Source organism: Bactrocera neohumeralis, chromosome 4 (assembly GCF_024586455.1).
Source record: "Bactrocera neohumeralis isolate Rockhampton chromosome 4, APGP_CSIRO_Bneo_wtdbg2-racon-allhic-juicebox.fasta_v2, whole genome shotgun sequence".
In the NCBI taxonomy this organism is placed as follows: Eukaryota; Metazoa; Arthropoda; class Insecta; order Diptera; family Tephritidae; genus Bactrocera; species Bactrocera neohumeralis.
In genome coordinates, this window is record NC_065921.1 from 77,412,139 (window position 1) to 77,434,262 (window position 22,124).

Below are 22,124 nucleotides of genomic sequence, written 5' to 3' on the forward strand. Positions count from 1 at the left end.
TTAACCTAACCAGTTTAGTATAGACCAAAAAAATATAAATTTAGTCTCGACGTCTCGTCGAAATACTGTACAAAAGCACTCTGCGACGTTAGATATATCTGAATCATTACCAGATAAGCAAATAGATATACATATATACTTACAAATATACATATATGCTATATGTGCTAATTCTAGAGTTCACCGTTATTCGTGTACAATTGCTCCTTTGCACTCGTATTTGCCATTGACAAATGACGTACCACATCCTCGTGTCATTGCTCTTTGTTTGATTTCCTTCAATAGCTTGCGGCATCGTGTTGCAATGTATACACGTTTACATATGTATGTACTCTTCTCTTTACATTTAAATTGTTGCTGTAGTTCAATGACGTTTAATCGTTTGAAAATTGATTTGAAATCCTTTGCAAAGTGGTCGTTAGCATTTCAAAGGAGCTTTTGCTTATGCAAGTCTGCTCATTTTTCAAGCTCGTAAAATCAAAAGCTGCTAAATTTGTTGCCCGGCTGTACATACTTGAAGACGGCAAACGGCTTAAGCGTATATGTATGTTCTTAATACATTTTTATTATACGTAGTAAAAATAATTTGGGGAGGTTTGAGGCCTTCAAAAGGATGTTCTTTGGCTACCCAAAAGATACTTGGTCTAAGACCGGACGTCGTGATCTGCTTGAGCCACATGTAAAAGAATCGTGAATCCACATGTCTACACATGACTCCATTCATGCAGCCTCCAATTCCAACGCAAAATAACTCTTGCCAACAGGTGCTACTTCGGATTCATTTTGAATGCATCAACCTCCTTTTCAGGTGTCGAAAAACGTTGACCTCTTAGTTTATTTTTTTCGTTATGAAAGCAAGTCAATCGATGCAAAGCCAAAACTTTACGGTGAATTACTAATAAAATCGATGTTTTTAGTACTCAAAAATGCAGTTATTGCAATTGCAGTATTGTCGTGGTGAAAAGTTATCCGAAGGACACTGACAAAAAATTATTGGCTACCTCTAGGAATTTGCTACTCTGCGTTGTTCTTGTGGTCTGATTGCGACATGTCCCCTTTTTGCAAAATAACAGGCAATCATTTGCATGGAAGCGCTTCATTTTATTTTATTTTATTTTATTTTATTTCATTTCACTTCATTTCATTTCATTTTATTTTATTTTATTTTATTTTATTTTATTTTATTTTATTTTATTTTATTTTATTTTATTTTATTTTATTTTATTTTATTTTATTTTATTTCATTTTATTTTATTTTATTTCATTTTATTTCATTTTATTTTATTTTATTTTATTTTATTTTATTTTATTTTATTTTATTTTATTTTATTTTATTTTATTTTATTTTATTTTATTTTATTTTATTTTATTTTATTTTATTTTTTTTTATTTTATTTCATTTTATTTTATTTTATTTTATTTTATTTTATTTTATTTTATTTTATTTTATTTTATTTTATTTTATTTTATTTTATTTTATTTTATTTTATTTTATTTTATTTTATTTTATTTTATTTTATTTTATTTTATTTTATTTTATTTTATTTTATTTTATTTTATTTTATTTTATTTTATTTTATTTTATTTTATTTTTTTTATTTTATTTTTTTTATTTTATTTTATTTTATTTTATTTTATTTTATTTTATTTTATTTTATTTTATTTTATTTTATTTTATTTTTTTATTTTATTTTATTTTATTTTATTTTATTTTATTTTACTTTATTCTATTTTAATTTATTTCATTATACATAAATATTATTCATACATGTTGCTCTAACCTTCGCTTGTCGAACCAGTCCTGTAATCGGATAACAGTCTGAACCATAGTCGGAAAATTCAAAATGTAAATTAACAGCACTGCAAACGTCAACGGTGCTGTTCACTGTACTTTTCACTTCGCGTCATCGTCTACTGCAATTCAACGAGAGCCAAAATTAGACGAAAAGCCAGAGTGCTGCGCAGCTGAGAGTTGAGTTTGTTTGGTGGTGGAAAAGCCAAAAATGCAGCCGGTGAATAAAGTGTGGCCAAAACTGGTCGGAAAGCTGTCAGTGCAGTTGGTGCCGTTATCTAGAAAATAAGCAATGAAATTGTTACTACCAAAGAGAGATAGAGCGCATGGAAGTATGGAAGCACAGAAGCCGGCAGTAAACAAGTGCAATGAGCGTTTGTTATTAGAGATTGAGGGAGATGTTAGGAAGGGAAGGAAATTGCAGGTGAAAATCAAGGCTAAAAGCAAATCAGTGAAAATAGAAACTTCAAATTGTTTTGATTTAGTTGACAGTAGTTTGTTTGTTTCGCTTGTTTACTGACACATTTGATGAATTATTTAGCGCGTGGAGGTTTTATTTACTCTAGCGTAGTACATAACCTAACATTTTTTGAAGTATTGTTGAATCAAACATTGATATAATAGAGAGTGAAAAATGAGTTTTTCGCGGTTTTTGAACTATGAAAAATTAAAAGTATTGGTGAAATCAGATTTTCTGCCTCAGACCGTACCAGACTTTGTGTTTAAAAATCAATATTGAGGCCTTACGCTTTTCCGATATAATCGGATATGGGTACATATATATATGAAATATATGGAATAACATTCCCTCAGGATCCATTATTCAAAGAAAATCTATAATATTTTTACGGGATTTTAAGATGTCTACCCGTCTGCACTTTCAGGTATTAACATACTATATATATCGAGGAAGATAACCGCACTATCTTCCCATGAAGTAATACTTAGTCCAGTGGTCCCGTGGGAGAGACATGAAATGGGAGTGGGTTAGGTTTAGCGGATTAAAGGCCTGCACTTCGGCTTTCGATGCTTCCTCCTACTATAAAAAAGTAATATATTCAAAGCTTTCCAAAATTACTGAAGAAATTTTAGTGAGGTTTAACTGACAGGAATTATTGCAACGAAGTGTGGAACTGAGTTTCAAGCTGAATCAGTAGATAGTCTGTGTATTCTGTCCGAGTTTTGGGAGCACCAGAGATTGATAAAAGGTATGCTATAAAAGGTAGAAAGGGAAGCTACTAGGGAGCAGGAAACAGCAATGATATAACTGGAATGAGTAGAGAGGAACAAAGTTTGAAGATTAAAAGTGGAAACAATGCTCTTGATTATAATAAAATCCAAGTCTGGAGTTAAAGAACATAAAAAGTTGGAAAACCTTTCAAATATACATACCTACGGACAAAAGTATGTATGTATGTACATATTCATGTCAGACAAATATTGACAAAGCTTCATGATGACACGCGGCTGTCAGCGCAGCTTTTGTCACCCCTGACATCATCAATGACGCCAGTCTACCTGTGAGCACTTGCCTTTATGCGCCAATTTTCCGTTCGTCATGCCATCATACATTCAGCTGTCACCGACGCCGACTTGTCTGACAGTTGATTATCGTTATGTTGTCATAGCCAGACAACACCTGCGCAGGCAAAATTTCACAGCAAGCAAATTTGAAGAGATTTTAAATTCAAATAATATTTCGGTAGGTGAATAAGTAATGCGACACAATAGCCTTCAATGAGAGACCTCCTTTTGATGACGACCTCTGCAAACGTATTACCGATTACGATTTACGGTCATGGACCTGGAAGGCGCTTTATGCTTTATGACACGTTGTGAGTACCCCAAATATAATCAAATATAATAAAATTCATATTAAGGCCTCACACTAGTATACCGCATATGGTTGGCCTAGAGTGAATAGTAGAGAGCGAGTGAAATACGATTGATGCTGTATGTATGTATATATAAGGTATTGAACATTTTTGCTGGATGTGATGCCCTTTAAATGATTACTTTCAGTCAGATGGCGCTGTGGTCAAATAAGGTTTCAGCTTCAGCAATCTATGCATGAAAAATTCGAAAAAGCACTGAAAATTTAGGCAATGGCAGATATAACAATAAAAAAAAGTGTTGAATAGCTGAACCCGAGAACAAAGCTTTTACCTACTCTTCAGGATTATAAGATCAAAGAACTTAAAGCTAAACACCATATATTCCTCAAACTGTCGACTGATTTTCAGGTAATAACAATTATGATGTAAGAGCCCGGTAGGTCAAGCACGGTCTACATATTTTAAGAGATCTGCAGGAAAGGTCAATTTGATGCTGGCACATTGTAGGGTATGAAAGGTGCAGTTGCACACAAACCCATCTTTACTTATTACAAATCGCGTAAGTGGGAAATGTTCTACCGATCAACTACTTTGCTAACAGAATATGGGTCTAAAACCGATTTCGAGCCAGCAATTTTTTAGAAAATTTTTTCTATTTCAACTAAAAAGATGGTGATTGAAATCTTTTTTCTTTTTCGTATATTGCACATCTTAGAAGCTAAGTAATCGCAGTTTCAATGGAGGGGCATAAAAGCTTAGCTAAATCGTTAGAACCCTTTCTGAAAGCAATTGACGTATACAGTATTTAGAGACAGTCTCCATTTTAGCTTTAAGATGCTAGATTTAAATTCAGATTGTTTGAAATATATATTCGTCTGATGGGGCATGAGAATTACGAAATGTTTTGCTCTTCTTGTCGTTCAGTTTTGGCAAGCTCGTTTTAACTGAAATAAGAGAATAAAATATTATTATACTCCTGCATATCTTCGCTTGATTTGGTGATCTTGGCTGTTACTGCATTTGCTGTAGTTGCTCACTCGTGGAAATAGAATCTGAGGAGTTTGTGCTGACCATTAACAGTTAATTTTTTCTAAGTTCCAACGTAAGCTGCCTGCATTTCAGTTACCTGAAACATTTTTGAAACTGTTAAGAACTAAACGCCTGGCTTATTGTCATGCGCTTGTGCTTCGTCGGTATTTTGATAGCTTGTAAAATGCATAACAAAAGAAGCGCTTATACTAGAAATGAAAGAAGAGGAAACTCGGGATTAATTTACGTAGCTATTATCAAAGCATATGCAGAGTAAAACAACAATAAAAAGTCTTGGAAAGGTACAAAGCATAGTTATGTATATGGTATATACATATACATAGTTTATGTTTTGAGTGCATGTCCTTGCAAATTTATATAAGCTTTTTACCAAATATTTATGTATCTAAAGGATATTAAAATATAAGCCCGTAAGCATGACAGTCAGACACTTTTAAACACAATAGAAAAATGGAAGGTATGAGCTGCTGCTTTAAAAGCTTCTAGTGCTCAGACGAGAGATTTGGCATATGTACTAGAATTACTGGCGTACGTAATTGCATACCCAGCAGAAAATTTATATGCTTCGAAATTGAAAAAAATTTCACGAATTTTGGTTAATATAATGCTTTTTGGTAACACTTAAGTGCAAGCATATGAAATGTACGGTTGCACCCGAACCCAACCTTACTTATTTAAAAACGGTTAAGTGGGAACATTACCGATCATACTGAACAACTTTGCCTAAGAATATATGTGTTTAAAATCGGTTTGGAGCGAATTTTTAAGTGTGGATTTTTCGGGATTATTAAAGTTGTTTCGTTGGTTTTTGCTATATTCAAATAAAATTTAATGCCTAGCCGCATTTTGATATGCTATTAATCATTTTAATAAAAATATTTAATGTGGCAACACTCTTCAATGCTATTTTGTTCTCCCATCTCTTCCTCATTTGTTATTTTTCCATTCACTTATAGCCTCTAAGATTTCATGTCAGTTCTAATAAATCTTTTATTGAAACAATCATTGTCGGTATCTGCTAGATCGAACGGGTGTACCACATATCTCCCATATAACCGATTATTCGGTTATTATTTTAAAAAGCTAAGATCGCGTAATTTTGCAGAATTGTCTTCTATGTTATATATACTTAATAAGACAGTGAAAATAAAGAAAATCAGAAAACTATGTATAACTAGTATCTATAATCGCTTTAATCTGAGATAACGGATATTTTTCCTTATTAACTTAATTCGAAATTTTTCGAAAAACGAATTTTTGAACTCTTTGTACTAGCTGACCTGTTGAAAGGATGTGTAGACTATGCCAATTGACATCTTCTAGCTTAAAATCAACGGTTATATGGAAACGAGCATGAATTCGTATTAGTCATAAAGCTTTGCTTTTCAATTATGTTAATTTCCTACAGGGTACCCACTTGAGTAGTCTCGCATTTCATACAAGTACAAACGTTTGAGTAATGTGCTGGAATGTGCAAAATCGCAAACCATGAAGCGAACTCAAGTTTCAAATTTTGATATGTCTCTATACAAATGTATGTATGTATGTATTTATTTGGGTGTGTTTGAAAAAAATATAAAGTAATGCGAATATTTAGGTATATATAAATCTGCTAATACACTATTCGACACTTAGCATAACAGTACTTACAAATATATGAGGTGTTTTTTCGACTCAACATAAATATTTCTGCATACTTTGCAGAGTATAAAAATCCATCAAATCATTCATGTAAGCGCCTTCACTTTGTGTATGTACATAAGTGCGCTTATTTATGCTAAAAATATTTACACACACATTTGCATATATGCATATTATTTATTTATTACATTCACATTTGAATTGGCTGCCATTTATTTTGCCGCACGTTGGTACGTATGTATGTATGTGTTAACATTTCCTTCCTTTTCATTTGAATGTCAAGGTGTAGGCAAACGCCAAGCACGCAAAAGCACAGTCGACATTCAAAGCTGGCTGAAGTTACAAGCGTTTCACACGCCTGTTCTACTGTGCACATGCTGACATACATACATATACTATGCATGAGAGTGTGAGTAGAAAAGTGCTGAGTATTATGCAGCAGACATTCAATCGAGTGTTTGTTTGTTTATTTGAAGAAGCGTTGCATTTGAAGAGGCAGCGGGTCGTTTGTTTACCAATCCATTCGCTTAGAAACGAAGTTGTGGGAATTGCGAATGAAAGTGTGTAAATAAAAGACAAGAAAAATAGAAAAAGCGTTAGCTTGGGCTGCAGCGTTGCTATAATACCCTGCACAGGTGCATTTTTTATAGCACAAGCCAGTTTGTATGGCAGCTATATGCTACAGTTGTCCGATCTGAACAATTTTTTCGGAAATTATAGTGATGGTTCGGATAATAATCTTTGCCAGATTCAGTGAACCTACCTTGTCAGGTAAAAAAGTTTTCCATACAAGGACTTGAGTTCGATCGGTCAGTTTGTATGGCAAATATATACTATATTTGTCCGATATCGGCGGTTCCGACAATTAAGGAGCTTCTTGATGAAAAAAGGAGAAGTGCAAAATTCCAGGACAATAACTCCAAAAGTGAGGGAATAGTTGGCGTATATATAGACGATCATGGCTAAATCGACAGTGTCATTTATAATAATCCAAGTAGAGGTACATTTTTCCAAAGCATTTTTCTGACAGATCACACGTGAGTTGAGTCAAGTAGTAATTTTATTTTTATTCAATATTGTTAAAACTTTCAACGTTATTTTTTTTCGAAATCATTCAACGTTATTGAAAAGCCTTCATAGTTCTTGTAAAGAATGTAGACGCAAAAGCGCGAGCGGATCAATGTTGTGGTCATGGGAGAATAGTCGGCCTTTTGAGCGTACTATTTGGAACACCATCAGCCATCTTGAGACCCAGCATTTGTTATTGGATAATATTCGAACGAATAGACCAAGTCTAGAATGCAGTGAAGATAATAAAACCCACATAGATGAGTATAGATAATACACGAAGAACCGTGGAAAGATGTAAAAATATTTTAGTTTAACTTGGCAGACTATTTTAGATATACTCATATGTATGTACATCGATTATTCTCCTTCAATTCAAACTTCTAAAATACTATCCAGTCTAAACATTGGAGAATTTTGAACCGGGTGTATATGTATCTGTGTCCTGTATATGTAATCTCAAACATCTTTCAAATACCCACGACTATCGGTTTGAAATGGTTGGAACTATATACTGTCCCCACTTAGAACCTAGACTTCAACCTAGTTGCCAATCAATACCATAGCTCTTAAATCGGTGATCTGGCATTTAATGAAAAAAGGATTAAGAATTAGGGATCGTAAATCTTCGTAGAATGAATAAAGGTCATCGTAATGGCAACTAATAACATAACAACGGGATAGTATCCTCGTAAAATTAATACGACTGTGTAAACTGACGTCGAGCAACGCCAAAAACTTTGTCAAGATCGGGAAGGACCTCTCCGAGTCATTCGATACCAAACAAAATTTCAGGCAAGATGGCTTTCCACCGTGCGACTTCTCCAATCTACCGCTGGAGAAAATAATTCGAGCTGCAGAGCTGAAGAGACGGTACAAAATTTTACTAGAGTGTACAACTGCTAGGCCAAATAGGTCTGGTATTGACGAGAGTAAGACGAAATATCTCCTGCCATCTATCAAAGAGTCGTCGCATTCGCGACTTAGCTCCCACCTCATTGTTGACAGTCATAACTTCGAAGTCAAAAATAATTTGTCTATTTTGGAACCGGCATTAATACCAACAACAACATCAGCCTCGAAATCTAACGCAGAATAACTCTTGCGAACAGTTGCAATTTCGGACTGAGTAGGCAATTGAGAAGTAAACTTGATGAACAAGACAAAACTCTACAAGTCACTCATCATCCCCAGGCAAAATCTGATGAGTCGGTGTTATGAGTTTTCGACAGAAAGGTTCTGCGGAAAATATATGATTCTTTCCGCATTGGCAACTTCGAATACCGCAGTCGATGAAACGATGAGCTGTACGAAATATACGACGACATTAACATATTTCAGCGAATTAAGAGGCTAGGTCTTGTTGTCCGAGATCGTGAGTTTGAAGTTATATACACATTTCGAAAAGAATTGAAAACTGTCTGCGGTATTTGGATTGAACTAAAATAATTATCTGTCTGGTAGTTTACACATGCTTTATTTATTAGATCTCCCATCTCTTTATCTATTTTCAATCAAATACTTTGCTCAGCTAATAAAGTATGATGGAAACAAAATAATAATTACTTTTTAATGTACTCTTTTAAGCCTACTTTAATGATGTTTCGTTCGATGATTTAGACTTTTTGTTAGCTTTAAGTCTTTTATCACTTAAAATCTTCAAAATCGCCAATTCATCTTCTTACAACTTTTAATAAATTTGTTTCACTTTTCATTCATAAGCTACTAAAGAAGCCGAGCCATGACAAGCAGTTATGCCATTTGGATGTGTTAAAATGTGCTTCTTTTTACAGTTAGCTCCGAAATTGTGCGAAATAAATGTTATAAATTTAGAAGAAACTTGGAGTCGGGTAACTCTGTTTCAGCAACTCTGGCCTATAATAAAAACTGACAGCATGGTTGGTACACTAATCGAATTTCTTATTGACTAATTTGAGTTCTTGGTTTTCACTCCCACGCCAGACATTTCAGAGTGGTTTGGAATTCAGCAGTTTGCCAACTTTCATTCTTACACTGTTCAGCTCTTATTCTCTCAGTTAGTGTTGAAAGCCAAAAAATTCTAAAGCACCTGGAACGGAAATCCGGTCTTATAAATTCAAAGCTAGTTTGTAGAGTTTCGCGGAAACTTTGCTTTCATATCAGTAATTTGTCAGCTCTCATTATAGCGCTATTCAGCTCTTATTCAGCTATTCAGCACTTATTCAGCTATTCAGCTCTTATTCAGAAATTCAGAATGAGAGCTGAATAGGAGCTGAAAGCAGAAACGTCTGAAATACCAGCAGTGGAGTTCCGACCTTAAAAATTTCAGGCTAATTTGTAGAGCTTCGTTGAAATTTTGCTTTTATATACATTATTTCAACAGACAACTATCAAATTTAGCGTTCACTTGCGTTAGTCACTGTAGTAGGCAATTCAACTCTGTAAATTAATTAAGCCCACGTGGCGTCAAAATCATAGAAATTAATTCAAAGTACTCGCAATTCTTCTAAATATGCTTTGTCATTAATAATTATTTTCACCGAAGTTAACACAGCAACCAAGTACAAGTTTATAGCAAATTACGATTCTTATATAAGGGTGTGTTATCCAAGAAGCTATTTATTACTTGCTTACTCACGCTGTGCCATTTCGATTCGTCTTTGGCAAGCTTCTTTGCAGTACTTTGTTACCATTGTTCATTGGTTTTAGGCGGAACATTTGTAAAGCCTCCTAAAGCGCTCGAAACAATTAGAGCGGTGGCTTTTGTAGATAAGTACATATCTACAGGTATGTACATATGTTTGTATGCCTATATTGCTGCCACTTGTGGGCGGTTTATTGTAATTTTTCATCTCTATGTTATTAGCTTTTTATTTTCAATTATTCCTACAAATTACTGTTTGGAATTAGCTATTAGCATCGCTTTCATAATAATGAAATTTTTTTTATTTTATTTTGCCTACATAATCGTCTAAATATTATGACCAAACACTGACAAGTCATTGCTTGATGGGGAACTATAACATAGGTTGTTACTTTAGCGTATCTCAAAATCTTTTAAATAAAGCTTACCTTAATTATTCTTTTATAATAATAAAGGTGGATCCACTTCGAAGTTCCTTACTATTTTAAAGAAACAATACAGAAATATCAAATTTAATAGAGAGTGTTTATTGTCATTCAAAAGAACATTCTTTGGCATTTATTTTTTAAAGATTATATTCTTCAAATGTTGGCCGCGGCTACGTCTCAGATGGTTCATCCGTTGAGTCCAGTTTTCGATGACTCGTTCGAGCATTTCGACTGGTAACTGGCGAAGGACACGCGTGATGTTTTGCTCCAAGACCTGAATCGAAGCGGGATTATCCGCATAGACTTTAGACTTTACATATCCCCACAGAAAAAAGGCTAAAGTTGTGTTATCACTCGAACTTGATGGCCAATTGACCGACCCAAAATGTGAAATTATCTGCTGACCGAAGTGATCCCTCAATAAATCTATGGCTGCGATGAGATCACAAGCTTCAATTTCAGGCACCAAATATTCGGTTATCATGTTGCGATAACGATCGCCGGTCTTCTCTTCGAGGCCTCGAGAACTTAAAATATAGTGTAGCTCATTATTTTTCAAACCAAACTCTTTCGAAAAAATAACAGATTTCACCAAAAATCTTATGTTTACTACGATGGCTAAAAAGGCTTACCGTAAATGCTGAAATAGAGCTTTATTTTTCACCATTATAATGCTGGAGTAAGACATTTCTTAAAACGGCCCTTCATCATTTCGAGCCGGTTCGATAGTGAAACCTTGTGATCTTGTAAATAGGCGTTCGCTTTCATCTTGTCCTCCTACTTTGGGAGAGATTTTTGAATGCCGAGGCGCCAACTATGGCGAATACAGTGAGTGAAGGACAAGGTGGCTAATTTTGGAACCGCAATAAGGAGGATTTTGTTCAACATTTAGAACATTTACACATAGATATAGATTTAAACATCAATATACTTTCTGTATTACGAAATATTTAATCCACGAAATAATATCTCAAAAGATAGTTTATATGTTTTATTCTTCTACTGCTTATTTTGCAAGAGTTTCATGATCTAAAACGTCTGTAAATAGTTAAAGACTTAGCTGTATATGCGTCTAATGAAGATAAGAATGCTGTTTTTTCCTCTCGCTCTCTATATGAGAGAGAAAGAGCGACTTCTCATAGTGGTGTTTTCTAAAAATTATTTATTGATTTCTAGCATAGAACGTTGGAGATCCACTGAACTACTTGCTCTTAACAAAGTAATCTCGCCGAATTCGTAGGAGTTCCTTTTGTATAATTGTTCCAAAGGAATTCATGCGGCAAGGCTTAAAATTTTGTAGAACAAGAATAATTTAAGCTATATGAGGAAAAGTGAAGTGGAAGCGTCCAATATTTTCCAGCATGGTCAAGCTTTTGACAACTGAGGTCAAAACTTTTCGGTCGCCTGTAAGCTATTTTGATAGGCTCTATATAACTCTTTGGAAAGAAGTTAAAACTGTTTCTGAAATCTGATAAAGCAGCAGGGAATTTAAGTTCAAGTACATAAAAACCTATACCAGCTCTTCCATACTATTAGACCTGCTGCTATTTTAGATATGTTGTATCACTACAGAAAATATGGTATATTAGGAACAGGAAAGTAACTATTGATTTTCTTTCAAAAAAAATTTTTGAAGGAAGTTCTTTTTTTATTAGGATTGATTGATGAGAAGCCTACTTTCATAAAGTTTTATGAAGTGGGAATTTCTGTTGACCTTTTTGAATATCTTCTTATATATGCCTTTCAAAACCATTCGATCTATCACTTATACTATACATGAATGTGAGAAGAATTTAATCACAGGCCTCCGAAGATGCGTTAGGTTACTTTCATAAAGACCAGGTTTCGAAACATAAGCCGGTAGCAAGTTTTGAACTCCACGTTCCATAAACCAAGATGAAGTAGAAATTTCTGTTGACCTTTTTGAATATCTTCTTATATATGAAATTTCAATTACCTTTCAAAACCATTCATCAATATCTTACTTCGCATATATTCATTGCGACTTTCCGCCACAACAACTGAAGAAGTTAACGAAAGTAGTATCCACATTTTCCTTACACGTAATTTAGTTAAATCATTTCACAAAAATTTCTGCCATCCACCGAGTTCAAAAATCATCATTTCATGCAAATAAACTTAACTTCTAAACTTATTGGCGTCGAGCCAAATTTTTGCGATGGCAAGGATTCGCAATTACTCACGTTCCACTCTTGATTACTGTGTTTTTGTAATAAAGCGGCGGCATTTACAAAAACAAACACATCCTCAAAATTTTAGCCGCCTGGGAAAATAGTAAATGAGATGAATGTGGCAAACTAAAAGGCAACTTTGTTTGTTTCTTTGAGTCAAGTCTAGTGAACAGCAACAACAAGGGAGCATAATCAACAGCAATGCTGTGCAACGCTGAAATTACTACGCGCTCTCACCACCTTCCACCAAAGCTCGGAAGGCAACAATTTCCCTACTACGAAACTTTATTATTTTGCGGGAAAATATTATTCTGCAAATGCCATAAACTAATTAAGAAAATACTTGTATATAGCGGGTGCAAGAGAAGTAAGGATGACGGGGAGAGAGAGAAAGAAAAAAAAGAGAGAGCAGCACAAGAAACTTGCACTATTTAGTATTTATTGAAAGCAAATGAAATGTGGAGCATACAACTAATGACTTTATAATGAAATGTTTAAAAATTGTTCTCAAAAATATTCTTCAAAGGAGTGGGCTTATCTCTCTCTTACATTATGCATATTAATGGTACGATCGAACGACACACAAGAACTGATTTTTAAATTATATTTTATTAAATTATATTAAGTCACTGTTGATATGTTTGGCCCAGCGTATGCAAAACCATCCCTCTTCTCTTGGCCAAAGCTGACCGCTTCTGGGCGATCGCTTCTTTTAAACAGTCTTCCTGGTCGTCAATCATAGCTCAACCACCATCGTCGCCGGCTCACCGCAATTCGACTACGTACCACTGTTTGCATTTGACGTTTTCGTAAATGATATTTCGAGAAGCCATACTCATAGGAACCCTCGTATCTACTGGCAAACATTTGGACCAAAACGATTTTCACAAGCTGCAAAATCATACTCCATACAGAGTCGTAATCCTGATAAATCCGAACTATAAGACGGATACATAGGAACCACAGAACCAAACTACTGAAGCTCTGGCGAGTGACTATCGATGTATATAGTTTGGCGTTGTCCTAATCGAAAACAATTCCTCTTTTATTGACCAAAGCTACTCGCTTCTGGGCGATCACTTGTTTCATATGATCTAATGGTGGATAGTACATTTCCGAATAAAGAGTTTGGTAATACGGGAACAGTTCATAGTGGATGATTATCCGCAAATCTGATCAAACTCATAGCAATAACGGTCAATAAAGGTCAACCCTGGACCCCGTTCGCGCGGACTGACCCGTTTTTCCTGATGTTGACATTGCCTCACTTTCCACTTTCGTCACTATTATCCAACCCAAGATGAATACATAATCTTCTGCCTCTGCACTAAGCTCCCGAAGCTTTTAGCGACCCTCTCTTACTAGCCAAAGTTGGTCGCTTCTGGATGATTGCTTGTTTTATATGACCTAACTGTTGTCAGTACCGCACTACCGTTCCGAATTAAGAGTTAGGCCGTGTGGAATAGCTCTTAATAGGTGATTTCCTACCAATCTGACCAAATTTGTAGCGAAATTTAATAGAAAGGCCCTACACTGGCCACCGTTTGCGCAGGTATACCATGGCCGTTTTTACTTGATGTTGAAGTTGGGTAATTTACTCCATCTATCATCACTATTAACCCTCATCTAACGAGAAATGGATCAACATAGATTAAAGAAATATATATTATTGAGATACTTGAACCGCTCTTTATTTCGAGTAAAACTTCCTTGTCTCACGTTGTTTTTTTGCTCCAATTTATCAATCTGTCCGTAAAAACACCGAACTCTTTCGGACTGTCTTAACCAGTCTGTTCAGACTTGGTTGACTTTACAGCGAGTATCTTCAAATGTTTGAGCGCAATAAAATCTCAGTGGTAACGAAAAGCAGTTTATCTTCCTTTAAAACTTGAAGTCCTCGGCATGAGCACCCAAATAATCAAACGCTTCAATACTAGATTCACATATGTTCTTGTCTGGCTCGAAATTCTCAAATAAATGTCCATTATGTACCGTTCTTTTGCCACTTCTCTGTTTGACATATTTATTTTAGTGCAGTTCCAGTTTTTATTCTCGTTTTCGGCTGCTGAAGCGTGTGTTACTGTCAATATCAGCACTCTTCAGCTCATCCTACTTGCACAACTCGCCGCAGAAAGCGGCGAACCACAGTTCTGATATCTGCATCGTCTGCAGTTTCTTGACTTGTTGACCCATTTCGATGACATACATACGTACATATGTATATGTTTTGTTGATTGCCGGTTCTTTCCCGTGGAGTGGAGTTAGAATGATGCGTAACGACAGCGATAGCTCTGCAGTCAGTCAGTCCGGTCCAATTGCGTTCGCTGCACTATTACTTCAAAATTGTGCGGACTTCAAGATATACATATACTAGTATGCACATATATTTATAGGTATGCATCTTCTTCCATCATTTAAAGTGCCAGCTTACTCCGCTAGCGCCCTTCCGCCAACATACCCATATTTTGGATGCACTTCAACTCTTTTATTTTAATGCAAATATTTTGTTTGGTCGACTAAGTCGATTTGTTATACGCCATGGGGCATTATGTATATTTACGCGTATACAATTTAAAGCTACATATTCGCATGTCTCACCGCTCCATCCGCCATCCGCCAGCCACAGCTGGAGCTCTTCGCCGGACCGTCCTGGCTCTCACACACAGCTCCATCGTCCGCATTTCCGTTTGAATTTGTGTTTGCCGCTTGTCACTGTTGACGATGTCATTAACGTTGTAGCAAAAATCTGAGCCAAGAGCATTCAGTTTTTCTGGTTGCCAACTTGTTTCATTAATTTTCTACTGCTCCACTTTGTTAATATACCCAAATGTATGTCAAACTGCGTAAGTTGGCAAGTGTGTTCGCAACAGCTCTCCTATGAGATGAGCAATCAACTGGATGACAGCGGATTCTTAATTTGTTGCTGTTGGTTACTAAAAGGACACAGTTTAAGTTATATATTTTAGCTTTGGTTTGGCTTTCCAACTCTTTTTTTAGCCCCTCCATTTGGTTTAAAGAAATGGATACTGACTTCTGATTTGTACTATTTTATCTTTCTATGGCCAAATCTCAGTTTTCACATCTCTGTAATAAGGATTTTCTGCCTGTTTCTGTGTCGCATCGGTAAAGATCTGAGCTAACAATTTAGTTTATTTTTCTTCTTCTTTATTGGCGTAGGTACTGTTTAAGCGGTTACAGCCGAGTTTACAAAAGCGCCATCCGTTCTTACTTTTTATTGTTTGGCGCCAGCTGGAGATTTCGATCGAAGCCAGATCCTTCTACACCTGATCTTACCAACGGTGTGGAGGTCTTCGTCTCCCTCTGCTTCCTCCGGCGGGTACTACGAACAATACTTTCAAAGCTGGAGTGTTTTCGTCCGTTCGGACATGACCCAGCCAGCATGTGTAAAATCTTGTGGAAGTTCTTACCGGAAGACCTGGAGACCATTTATAATAAGTGCGTCTGGAATGAATACTTTCCACGTGGGAGGAAAAGTGCTAGAATCGTTCCTCTTCTGAAGTTCCCTGATGAGATCTGTAGTGATCCTCGGTCTTATCGCGGCATCAGTCTCCTTCTAGTACTTGGAAAATTGCTTGAAAGAGTTAGGGTGGAACGGCTTGAGGAGCTAATGCGGGTTATGTGGTCGGATAGGCAGTATTTGTTCAGGAAAGGACATAGCATAAAGCATGCATGGTTTTATGTCCAGAATGTCGTTAAGGAGAATGTCAACAAATGGTGCAACGGCTGGAGAAGCTTGGCTGTCCGAAAATTACGCTTTGGCGGAGTTATTTCTCGGACAGAAAGGCCTCTTTTGTTGGCATGAATGGCAGTATGGGAATTGGAGTTGTCCATGTTTGCCCGCAGGGTTCCAGCTGTGGTCCATATATTTGGAACCTTATGATGGTCACTCTACTTGGGCAGCTCGAGCCACTTTGTAAGTGTTTTACCTAAGCGGATGACCGTCTGCTTCTGGTCGAAAGTTGCTCGCGGTCTGAGCTAGAGTGGGCAGAGAGACATCTCTTAGAGATTGCGAATACTTTGTCTGAAGGCTCGTTTGGTATCGAACGGCAGGGAGAGATCTTTAGTTTATTACTTACCTCTGAAAGTATCCCTTTCAGTGCTTAACCATATCGAAAAAATCGATCAGTTCTTAGCAATTCATGAAAAAATATAACAAAGCTACGAGGACAACCAGTAAAGTTAAAAAAAAAATCTCAACTGCATAATATTACATAAATAATGAGAAAACAAGCAGCGTAGCTATGAATGAATGCAGCAATGCATACTTGCGAACACAGAGGCCTTACGGGTATATAGTAAATGGTAGTCTTTTTTATTTCCAAACTCATTTGCATCTTTCGCATAAAGTTTGCATTAATTTTTGCAACATTTTGCCGAATTGCTACCTCTCACTCTCTTTTACTAACCCAAGAGAATTTTATTTCATTCTTTATCACCATTCGCCACTTCCGCTGCCGTTCCACTTTTATATATATTTTATCTCGCAAAGCTCATTAGTGAAAAACTTTACGAAAAGTAAGTCAGTTTGAAATGTCATTCCCTCTCTCGCGCAACCTCTCTCGAAACCTCCTGCGATGCGTTTTCGCCACAATGTTGCAGATTTTCAATAGCAAATGCTTTTCTCTTGCCATAAACTTACATTTACTTTCCAATTGACTTTTCATTTCAACTATAATGAGGTTTCACATTTTCTGTCGTGCTCGGCGTCTTTTGCCTCATTAAGTCTGATGAAAAGTAAAAACAAAACAACGGTGGAAATTGTTTATGGCTTGCGTCAAGCAACAAGCCGTTTGCCATAAATATTTAACAACTACAACAAAAACGAATCGTCAAGTCTTAAATCGGCTTATCACATTCTCAAATCGCACTTTTTATGTGAGTCTCAGCGGCGTTTCTGATGGTCTTCGTACGATTTGTTTTTGTGACAGCGATTGGAGATGACGATAAGTAAAAGTTAAGGCAGGTCAAAATATAAATTTTATATAAGATTTATTATTGCTAAACTAACGTTATTTAAGATTTTTAAAAAGTATTTCAGTATCGAAATTCGGCGATATCATTTTTAATACCATCAGAGATGGCTTTAAACGAGTTTTATTTTTCTTTTAGCAAAGACAGCAACCTTTTATTTACATTTGTCATGTTCATTACCTTCTTTGTGGATCTCGATTGAATATCTGTATACTATCTCTATTTTTATGGTACAATAATATTTATATAAAATATATCGAGCTCTACTGCAAAAAAGGACTCCAAGAAGGAATACAGATATTTTAAAAGAATTCATCGAAGGATTTGTCTTGATTCGACTCTCAGTGATTAAACAGTTAACCTGTCGTTTGTACTCTATTATTAGATATGCACTATTATACTATATTAACCGGTTCCGAAGCATATTTTAAGTGGATTCATCGAAGGATTTGCCTTGATTCTACTCTCAGCGAACTAACAGTTTACCGGCAGTAAGTATTGGATCCGAAACATCAATTTTATTGTGAGTAGGTTTGAGAATGTTTCTATGATATCCAAAATCAAAGTAGTTGAATCGATAAGACTAATTGAAAATCGGCGTAAAAATAAAGGAATACCTTCACAGTCTAAATATTAATACCATAATAAACTGTTACCAAGAGGTGATTGATAGATAGATTGATTTTAATTGAGGTTTTACACTCTGATCTATGGTATATTGTGCCTGTACATATGGTCATAAAGCGCTCTGAATTTGGGAGCTTGCTGAAAGTAGAGCTTGATACCGCAAGATCAAAATTTTAAGGTACATATTGCTCATCTATTTTTGTCATTTATCTAATGTAGAGTTACTTAGATACTATACAAGATTAAAGCACATTTCAGATATTCAAGAGGAATAGCAGGTAGAAAATCGCTTAATACTTTTGCAATCTCTTTGTTTTTTTTTTTAAGAATTTTTCAGGGAACATATGCCAGACTTTTCTAGCATAAATATTTTAAAATTTCTTTTTGCCTTCCGATTTACTTGAATTTTAGTAAACCATATCCTTAACATGACTGCCTAGGTGACTTTGAAGCGTTTTGAAGTTCATTTCCCTCTCCACTTGTGTAATGGCTTTAACTCTACAGGTTCTCAAGCTCTTGATCAGTTTGCCATCGATAGTATTTTAAATTTTACTATTTTTTACTCATGGAGTTTTAACTTCTTGTTTTTACTCCCGAATTCCAATATTATTCGTTCGGTTCGGAATTTAACTTATTATCTCCGACATTTTTTATTTCAGTATTTACGATTTTTCGTTCTGGTTTTCTCATAAATGCTGCTAACTCAGGTTAACAAGCTTTCTATTTACATTTAGCAAAGATAGCAACCTTTTATTTACATTTAACGAGGTCAAATTCTTAAGGGCAATTACCGCTTTGTTCACATTTGAGGTCAATGACCCTTTTGTTAATTTTAGCAAAGACACCAACTCTTTTTTTACATTTAGCGAAGTCAAGATCCCTGAGGTCAATAACCCTTTTGTTTACATTTGAGCTCAAGATCTAAGGATCTTGGCACATTCAACTACTGGATTGAAAACTTAAAAAAAAACTCGGACAACATGAAAATCCTACGAAGTTTTTGAAGTGTTTCCTCCAAACTGCCAAAAAAGCATTTCAGAAATCACACACTACTATAAACGTAAACAATTCTCACTGTGTACTCAGACCAAGCCTTAACACATATACATTGCAAATTCCATTACACGCTGCGGGGTATTTGCCCAACTTGGCCTTCGATGGAAGCATCAACATCAGCACTCATCTCTAGCGTAAAAAGATTAGAGACCTGTTTTCCACAGAGAAAACACCAATCACGCGAAAATGGCTTACGAACTGATGACGGTTCACGCACACACACACACACGTATAATCCGGACGGCTTCAAGCGTAATGGCAACCGGACCAAGTTGCATTTACCTAGTGCATTGGAGATATTTTCGAGGCCAACGTAAAAATTGCGCGCTGGAAGGGAAAACCACTGAAATGCTGAAGCGCAGTAGAAGAAAACGGCCAACCACAAAATCGTGATGCACCGTTGCTGCCGCGTGCAATACATGAAAATCCACTTCAACTGCTGACGGTTCATGCCACCAAAACAACGACAGCAGAAAATTGGGAGCACGAAACTGAGAAAAATCAATTCAATCTAACTGGATTTGGGCCACCTGGCTGGGGAGACGAGCCGGTTGAAATGAAAATCTGTGCACGGTCCGGCTGCATGTTGCAACAAGTTTAAGCTCGCGGCACTGTGATGCCGCTGTTTTGGTGGAATTATGAGAGAAGGAAAAATTGGCACACCAAATTGCCAACGAAATTCCAAGTTCAACCACGGTATTGGCAGGAAGAAGCCACGTTTAGCGTTCAAACGTGGAGATACACTGCCTGCGGGCAGTCAGCTTCGTTGGCAACAGCAACGGTATTCAGTTTTGTTGCACATCACAATTTGGCTTCAAGGCGCACATGCCTGTCCATGGATCAATATGGATTTTTGCCACCAGACTTAAGCATCTGAGTGTTGCTGCTTCGTGCCCATGCGTTGGTCTTTTCGATTAGTGGTTGTATATTTGTGTGGCGCATGGTTGCAAGTGCTTTGATTATTATTTTTGATGTCGTAAATCGTTAGTTGGTTGGTAGGAAATTGGTCGAGTCACAACAAATTAGCTGCAAAAGGCTAATAGTTTGGTAAGACATTAGGTTCGTAATAATTCGCTGAACTATGTCGATGTCGTCGTATATCTCGTACAGCTCATCGTTCCATCAAATGCGGTATTCGCCGTGGCTAACGCGCAAAGGCTAGGTTATGTTGTCCGGATGGATGAAAACACTCCAGCTCTGAAAGTATTCGACGCAGTACCCGCCGGGGTAAGCAGAGGAAGAAGAGGAAGACCTCCACTCCGTTGGAAGGACCAAGTGGAGAAGGACCTGGCTTACGCTTGGGATATCCAATTACAGAGCGCCACATAGCGAAAAGAAGAAACGACTGGCGCGCTGTTGTTAACTCGGCTATAATCGTGTAAGCCGTGTCTACGCCAATTAAGAAGAAGAAGAAGAAGGTTCGTAATAATTAGTCTTTGATTTTCGAGCAAGATTCTGCCCCTAAAAAAATTCAGCACTGGTTTAAAAACAATATTCCTGGTTTCGTAGCTGCAGATTATTGACCGTCTAGAAGTCCAAATTTGAAGTCATGTGGTCAGTGTTGGAGAACAAGGCCTGTAGAATACCCCACAGAAATTCGGAAATTCTCAAAAAACGTCATCCTGTCATCAAACGAATAGTCGTCGCATTCGCAACTTGGCTCCCACGAGAAAAAAAGTCTTATCTTAAAGAACAAATACCAAACTCTTCAAGTCACTCACCAACTCCGTCCTGCCCTATAGTGCAGAGGCATGGACGATGACATTATCTAATGAGTCGGCGTTAGGAGTTTTGGAGAGAAGGGCTCTGCGGAAGATTTAAGGTCCTTTGCGTATTGGCAACGGTGAATACCGCAGTCGATGGAACGATGAGCTGTTGACATGTAGTTCAACAAGTTAAGAGGCAGCGACTGCGCTGGCTAGGGCATGAAGTCCGAATGGATGAAAGCATTCCACCTCTCAGAGAGTAGTAGTACCCGCCGGGGGAAGCAGATAAATTGGAAGACCTTCACTACGTTAGAAAGACCATGTGGATAAGGGCCTGACTACATTTGGATTAAAGAAGAAGATTCATACCATGTTTCTCTGAGCATAAATTTAATCCTTCGGCATTTACAAAGAATAAATCATCATCCCTAGATTTATCTACTCACATTCATATTTCCACCTATCTCTGAGTAAAAAACCTAAAACTAACATGGTATTAAATATTTTTTAAAGGTTCTTATTTTGATATTTCAGACGAGGTTTGAGCTGAGCCCCTCGAGTTAGTAAGTATAGTTAATGAGCAAAGCGTATACTAGCGACGACATAGACTAACAACTTTCTAATTCAAATAATTTGTCACTCAAACTCCCAGGTCTACTTCGATATTGTAGATCCGGCTGTAATATCTATAAATATATTCCAGTACAACGCTCTAAAAATGTCTATATGTAGACGCAAACTCTCCGGTCCCGAAGAAAATGAGTCAGCAAAATATAAGCCAAATAGCGGAGGCGTCCCTGGATGCAGGGAGAGTAGAAAATGGCCTGCAATAGGTCCATCTGAGAATACTTGCAACCCGGGGCGAAGAAAAGATCAATGGTAGAAGAGGCAGTGTTTTAGTGGGTACACAACTCAGATAAGATGACGATTTTTTATGGTTCGAAGGTATGTTGAACCCTCCTTTCGACCTAAACTAAGAAAAAATATCTTTAAAGCATACTTTTCTTTATTGATTGCAGACTGTAGGTATAGGAAGAGGAACTGCGGTATTGTCTCGCTGGTTTGTTGACAACTCCACAAGAGGCAACCTTGAAATCTTTCGAGCAATTCTGCA

The 22,124-nt window shown here is 36.5% G+C and overlaps 1 protein-coding gene and 1 long non-coding RNA gene across 2 annotated transcripts in view; one reads left to right on the plus strand and one right to left on the minus strand.

The window, feature by feature from the left end:
* The window catches only part of LOC126756146 (putative polypeptide N-acetylgalactosaminyltransferase 9), a 524,546-nt gene that overhangs the window by 323,100 nt on the left and 179,322 nt on the right, over nucleotides 1–22,124 (minus strand). The window lies entirely within an intron of this gene.
* Nucleotides 2,599–21,938, plus strand: LOC126756164 (uncharacterized). Its single transcript, XR_007666550.1, has 3 exons — nucleotides 2,599–3,627; nucleotides 21,545–21,573; nucleotides 21,663–21,938. It is a non-coding gene; the product is annotated as an uncharacterized LOC126756164 (long non-coding RNA).